The sequence below is a fragment of the Anguilla anguilla genome, chromosome 3 (assembly GCF_013347855.1).
Source record: "Anguilla anguilla isolate fAngAng1 chromosome 3, fAngAng1.pri, whole genome shotgun sequence".
NCBI classification, from domain to species: Eukaryota; Metazoa; Chordata; class Actinopteri; order Anguilliformes; family Anguillidae; genus Anguilla; species Anguilla anguilla.
Genome location: NC_049203.1, coordinates 45,015,390 through 45,021,389, shown reverse-complemented (window position 1 = coordinate 45,021,389; position 6,000 = coordinate 45,015,390).

The window sequence follows — 6,000 nt, the reverse complement described above, 5'->3', positions numbered from 1 at the left end:
CTCTCTCCACGTCAGCTGATGCTTCATGAGTGTGATGGTGAAGGCATAGTATTATAAACGGACAACTCCATCTGAAACATGTATGTAATTGTACGGTACTGCAGCCATCTTCAGATCCTGCTCGTTTCGGGGGCTAGTTGCCTTAAGTGTTCTCATCAGCATGTGAAACTCATCTTCATTTGGATTCAGATTGGGTGAATGACGTGGCCAGTCAAGCATTTTCCAGTTTTTGACTGAAAAACTCCTGTTGCTTTAGCAGTACGTTTTGGATCATTGTCTTCAGGTTGAATTACTGTCCAATGAGTTGTGGAGGTTTTTGCTTGAACTTGAGCTTGTAAAATACTTCTGCACACTTCAGAATTAATTCTCCTGCTGCTACCAGCAGTTACATCATCAGTGAAGACGATTGAGCCAGTACCTGTGGCAGCCATACATGCCCAAACAATAACACCCCCACAACCATGTTTCAGAGATGAGGGGGTGCTTTGGATTTTGGGCCTCCACACTTTGCTCTTGCTGTCATTCTGATATAAGTGAATCTTGGTCTCATCTGTCCACAAGACCTTTTTCCAGAAGTATGCCAGCTGTTATAGGTACATCTTAGCAAACTGTAACCGGGCCATCATGTTTTACTGACTAAAAAGTAATTTGTATCTTGCAGTGAAGCCTCTGTAGTCCTGTTCATTAATTCTTCTGTGGACAGTAGTCACTGACACATCCACGCCTGCCTCGTGGAGTGTGTTTTTAATCTGTCGGACAGGTGTTTGGGGGTTTTCTTCATTATGGTGAGAATTCTTTGGTCATCACCTGCAGAGGTCTTCCTTAGCCAACCAGGCTCTTTGTGATTCCTCAACTCATCAATGCTCTATTTCTTCTCAATAATGTTTCTAACAGTTGATTTTGGTAAGCCTAAGGTTTGCCCTCTGACTGTTTTGTTTCTTATTTCTCCAGCTCAGGCGCAACTCTGCTCGTCATGTTAACAAATGTCAGTGACTCCAATCAAAAAATGCAATCCAAGGCCTAGATTCAAGACTAGATACTGAATGCCTGCTCTAAAGTATTAATAGAAAACACCTGACTAATCAGAAACACCTGTGAAGCCATTTGTCCAAAACATTCTGGTGCCCTCAAATGGGTGACTACGTATAAAAAGTGCTGTAATTTCTACACGATGAAACCAAAATGCATGGATATACCATACCATGCAAGCTGAAAATCTGCACTTTAACCATTTTGACCATATATGAAGTGTTTGATTGCAAATCTAAAATTGTGGAGTACAGAGCCAAATTAAAAATGTATGTCTTTGTCCCAAACATTATGGAGCTCACTGTCTTTGTTCTTCTCAATGGCCTTCAAAGGGTCATTAGGAATCAAGCCTTAACACTCCTAGTAGGTTTGCCACTGATACCATTCGATGCATAATACATCAAAGTAATAAAAATAAAAAAAACATAACTTTTGTAAGGATGGGATATATGATAATGTAATCATTATATTATTCTGAATCTGGAACTCCAATATATTTACCATTGATGGGCTTTGAAACTGAAAAGATGAAAGTACTGCCTTTGACTGTTTTCGATATAAAGGCTGATATACATTCCTGAATTTTATCTGTTTAGTGTGCATTGCAATCTGTTACAATTTGTTGTCATCTGTGTCCATTAAAAGACACAAAAGAAAACAGCACAAGTAGGGATTTGAATATATACTTGTTTTTGTGTTTGTGCTGTCTCTGTGTACCTTATCTGAGTAATGATTTTAAAGGAAGTTTCAGGAAGTACTGGAGGAAAGTGGAACAGCTAGACTTACAAAGCACAGCCGCCTTTCTTTATATAGCCCATGAGCTGTCCGGAATATTGATCAGGTTGCTGTGTAGAATAGTCAGTGCCGTTCTGTCCTTGGGAAGGAGCAAAATGTAGGCATGTTTGCAATGAATTAAGACTCTGGGTATTTTATACAACTAGTGGGGAAACTGTATCTTCCCAATGTTTTAGTCCTTACAACCAATATTTTAGCATTAATATGTAATCTAATAAAAATGTGGCATATACCTTTCATACAAAGAGATTATAAATATGTGCGCTTTACCGGAAGGTAGATGCTGCTGTATTTCTGAGCATTTCCTTTTATTCCATAACAAAAAGTTAAAGTCCTTCCACTGATATAGTTATACTTTTCACACTACAAAGATATTTATGAAATGTTAGAATTTAATTCTAAATCTTGCTAATCTCTACTATTCATGGGGGTGAATTTATTTTGGGGGATTTCAACTGGGTAGGTTGTGTGGTTGAATAATTTAGTTTTTATGCTCAGTTTGTTGAATAAATGTGGAGAAACAGCATATTAATGCATTCAAATAAAGAGCAGCAAGCAAATCAATCTGATATTAACTGAATCTCAGTAACACATTATACGAAATAATCTTTTATGTAGGAATTATTATATGGATTTCAGTATGAGCAGGTTGCAAATATGACTGTTTACATCATTTCTTTTGAACATCACTGTGTTTAGTTCTAATTTAATTGGTGGTGTCTGTTCATAAGCTGTTCCCTCCAAACATTATTTTGCACAATGGTGGTTGCTTCAAATGTATAGCTTGGTCAGCTGTGTGTAATTTTAGCCTTTGGTGAAGGAATAGGCCCCTTGGCACTGTATGGAAGTTTCTGAGGCCACCTGATAAAATTGCATCTGTATTCACTTTTATGAGAAAATCCTCGCCTAGTTATAAATAATAAATAATCCTGCTGGAGCAGAATAAAATACAAAAAAAGATCTCAATTGAGTTTTCATGGTTGGAGAAGTCGATGATGAATCACCCACACTATGCCTTTGCCAATATTATATTATTTGTCAGTTCTGATTTTGGAAGAAGAAAAAAAAAGAGAGCCATATATATATACATGAGGAAATTGTTACAGGCCATCATTTATTTTTTGGATTATCTTGACCAATCAATGGGCTTACCCACCTTGATTACTGCTGATATGTTTTACATCTTTTTCAGTACAGTAAAAGTACAACAAGATGGTAAATTTCACCTCTCAGGAAATGGATGTAGTTGAATATAATCTGGCTGTTCATTCAAATGAATTTAAGGTTTTTTCATTAAGCCTACTTTACAATGAAGATGGCAATCACAAGATGAAACTAATGTGCTGTTAATGATATGCTTGTGAAATGCCAGTGCCAAATTTAGAAGCAGCAGGAAGTTTCCCATCTCACTGAACCATTAAACTGAAAAATCATTTTGGGACAATGGTTTCTTGAAATGCAGTTACTATCAAATGCATGACGTGGCATATACAGGTTAAATCACTGTTGAATTACACATTTTTATATTTCAATTTCCCCTGTCTCCAGAATGAATCTCTTGCTGTCAGCAAAACAAATAGGGTGGTTTCATTCTGTGATAGTGCTTAAAGACCCGTTTACTTCACAAAGGTGTTTCAGGTGTTTCTCTATAGAGTGGGAAAACTATCCACATCCCTGACCATTGAGGCATTGAACAATCAATCATATATGACATCAGCACTGAAAGTTCAAACTGACCAAAAGACTTGACCAACACCCACTCCAACATGCTCTCAACTGAAAGCCCTGCTTCAAATCAGCACAAACCAGCAATGTGTATAAATGTTCCAGTACACATGAGAATTCTCATTTCTTCTTTCTTTTCTCTCCTTCTGTTTATCTTAAACTTTACACATCTCAGGTCTGTGCCCTCAGAGCAACTAGGCCTATTCCTTAAAATGAGACTTGCAGTGAAACACAAGGGAATATTTTCACATAGAACTAATCTCTGCAGCAAGGCTTTAAAATGAAAAACTGTAAGTAAGAGTTGCTATAGGATTCAGTATGTTTGAGCTGACTTCAGGTTCAAGACTCAATGAAGAACCAGCCAGAAATTCCCTGCCAGACTTCACAAGCCAGCTAATAGACTTAAGTCATGCCAGACGCCATTTTGGAATGAAAACGAAGCTGGTGTGGTAAAATTCAGGAAGTGTTTGAGCGTAGTAGCTAGATAGCCAGTTTGACTGAAATGGCTTACTAGATCATAATCTTATATGAATTAAAGAGCGAAAGTCTGCTCTAAACTTTTCACAGACAATTCATCCAGCAGGGAATGGTTTAGCAAGCTCAAAATGCATTGTGTACTGGGCAGACTTCAGAATTTATGTCTACTAACCAACTACCTGTGACAAGTTTCATTTTTAGCATTAAGCAAAATTGCTGCCTTTATGTGCTGTTGGAAATATGAACGCAAAAAAAGCACCTGTGGGAAACTCATATTTTTCTATGATACCCAAGTTTTCGAGATGTTTTGGAGGTGTGTTGTCAGAGACAGTTTCAGCAAACAATCTCTGGTCCAAGCATTGATATGCTCGGGGTGTATATTGGCAGATAAGGAACTGCAGGGAGGGGGTGCTTGTTAAATGGATTAACTAAACAACAATGCCGGCAGTTAGAAACTCAATATTTTGCATAGTTGTTGTGTATCATCTACCAATAAAGATAAAACACACAGTTTGTCATTTCCATTCATTGTTTTTTTTATGGGTTTTTTCAGCTTTATTTTGATAGGACAGTGTAGAGAGACAGGAAGAGATGTGCTACAAGGGTCGGCGGTCGGATTCGAACCACTAACGTCGCGACTCACATTGAGTACGTGGATAGCACAGGCTGTGCCACGAGAGGCCCCTCTTCCATTCAGTGTTTGGTTTCAAAAGCACTTAATTTCTGAGTTGAGAAATCTCAAGATACCAGCACCCAGGCCACTAGGGGGGCTTGCGCAAAAAGGGGTTAATACCATGTAAACACATGCTTGTTGACTATTAAATTGATGTTAAATTTATGTTTACCTTAATGCTTTGTCTCACACTTGTGGCATGTGGCAGACAAGTGTTTGCATTTGATCAATGGGTAAAAATTCCCATAAAACTGTCCGCATTGACCTGAAAAGGAGATTGTACAGATGAAGCTGTCTCACAGCATTTTCACTCTTCCCCCTCTGGGAAAGAAAGAATCTGGATCTAAAAAAGATAACCCACTTACTTTGACAGTGATCTTGAAAGAGGGCTAAAATAAAATGGTCTTTCATTTTCTTATTTCCCCCCAAATTCTACTGCAATGCAATTCCATATTCTGTCATAGATGCTTTAAATGAAAGCGAATTGGATTGTTTATTTGGATGCACCATGCATTTGAGAAATCAAATAGGTCGTATTTTCATAGCAGTTGAAAAATGTGACAACTTAAATCTTTAAATATCTAGGAATTGTCCAGTTGAATCTCACAGCTTATTTGCGTGAGCTCCTGCAATGCTGTGTAACATATTGAACCAATGTAATGTCAAGTCTCATGTTCTGGCTAAATTCTTTGCAATGCATGAACAAACAGGATGGACATTTCCCCGAGGGAATAGAAAAAGGACCCCAAGCTGAGCCCCTGTATAAAAGTGGGGGGGGAAAGTTATTTAAGATGGCTATGTGTAAGGTGTCTAAAAAATTCTAATAATATTCAAGAAAGTCTTCAGAGCTATTTTAATAGAAATGTTTTACTGTTTTATTTCCTCCCTTTTTTTTGGTGCAAACATTGGAACCACTTACTGAGCCTAGTAACTCAATAGCAGCTGAATCCTGTTGTTTAACTGTTCTTCCTTGACACTATGTACAGAATAAGACCTTGCATTGATAGCAGTGGTGCTACAGCTAGAGATCTTTTTATATTCAGTAAGTGATTCTGCCATCTACAGTAATATTGTGCTTGTAGCCATTTGTGCCATTTTGTTGCATGATAGCCTTGTGATGGTGGTGATCATGATATTATTTTTTATCCAAATGCTTTAGTGCACTCATATGATTTTTTGGTGTGCTGCTTGATTTGTTCAGAAAATAAATGCTACACAGAGTGTCCTGAATGAAAGTGTCGCTACATACATCAATGCAGGAACAGTGTTCACAGTGAATCCCGGCTGAGCAGATTGCACAG